This window comes from Octopus bimaculoides, chromosome 10 (genome assembly GCF_001194135.2).
Source record: "Octopus bimaculoides isolate UCB-OBI-ISO-001 chromosome 10, ASM119413v2, whole genome shotgun sequence".
Classification (NCBI taxonomy): domain Eukaryota; kingdom Metazoa; phylum Mollusca; class Cephalopoda; order Octopoda; family Octopodidae; genus Octopus; species Octopus bimaculoides.
The window spans coordinates 16,577,529-16,578,826 of NC_068990.1; the positions used below are offsets into that span (position 1 = coordinate 16,577,529).

The window sequence follows — 1,298 nt, forward strand, 5'->3', positions numbered from 1 at the left end:
TCAGATTACATATAGTCCGTCTCCGCCTTACATATTAGTTCCATTTCTTTTTTTTCCTACAAAAACGAAACTCTATAGTATGTTATACAATTAGTAAAAGCTTATTGTTTTCCTACCTTATTTCTTATAAATAATCCTTTCTGCTATAGGCACAAAGTCTGAAATTTGGGGTAGGTGGATAGTCGATTACATCGACCCCAGTACTCAACTGGTACTTAATTTATCGACACCGAGAGGATGAAAGGCAAAGTCAACCTCGACGGAATTTGAAATCAGAACGTACAGACAGAGAAATGCCGCTAAGCATTTTGCCCAGCATGCTAACGATTCTGCCAGCTCACCGCCTTATCTTAATATACAAAACAAGAGTTTTGTATATTAAGGGTTAGGGTTACGCCGAAAACGGGTGGTGTGCGTATTTCTTACCTCCGTAATGTCCATGTGATTCCATCGCTCTAATGAGCAGATACTCATCGGAATTCCAACAAGTGTTTACTTTTATCTTACTGCTTATATCCTTGTTTTGGCGAAGGTAAAGAATACGCACACCCAGTGTTTAGGGTAACACCGAAAACGGGTGGTGTGCGTATTCTTTACCTCCGCCCAAAATGCTTAGCAGCGTTTCGTTCGTCCTTATGTTCTGAGTTCAAATTACGTTGAGGTCGACTTTGCACAAAATAAGTATCAGTTGAAAACTGGAGTCGATGTAATCGACTACACCGCTTACCTTAAAATTTTAGGCCGTGCACCTATAGTGGAAAGATTATTATTATTATTATTATTATTGCAGAGGTTCGGAATAGCTATTATAATCTCACGGGGAAATAATTGGACACGAAATTGAGTGGCAAAATGTAAAAACTAGGGGAAAAAATACGGTAAACTTTTACCATTACACTTGTCTCAGGAGACGGGTGTAATCGCTGATCGGCGGACTTTCAGAATCTTTTTTATTGCCTTCACAGTGTTTACCGTTTTACAAAATTGAATTAGAAAACTGGACAAAACGGAGAACAAAATTGAAAAAATTATAAAGAAAAAAAACACAAAACAAAACAATTCATCACCTTGGGTTGAAAAGTTGGGGGCGCTGGGAAACCTCTCTAATGGCTATTGAGGCACGTCAGCACGTTTGCAGCGTTGCCGCGAGTGATGGCGAGGTTGATGCGCTGGAACGGCCAAGCGCCCTCAAGAGCCTCATCAGTTACCTCTACAAGGCGAGTTGCCAGTGAAGACAGGAATCTCGCAGTTAGTGGTCCGACCCCACCAAACGTCTCGAACGCCACAGGATGAAAAAT

The 1,298-nt window shown here is 40.9% G+C and overlaps 1 protein-coding gene across 3 annotated transcripts in view; it reads left to right on the forward strand.

Moving 5' to 3' along the window:
• LOC106879933 (uncharacterized) overlaps nucleotides 1-1,298 on the forward strand; it is a 53,057-nt gene that overhangs the window by 33,754 nt on the left and 18,005 nt on the right. The window lies entirely within an intron of this gene.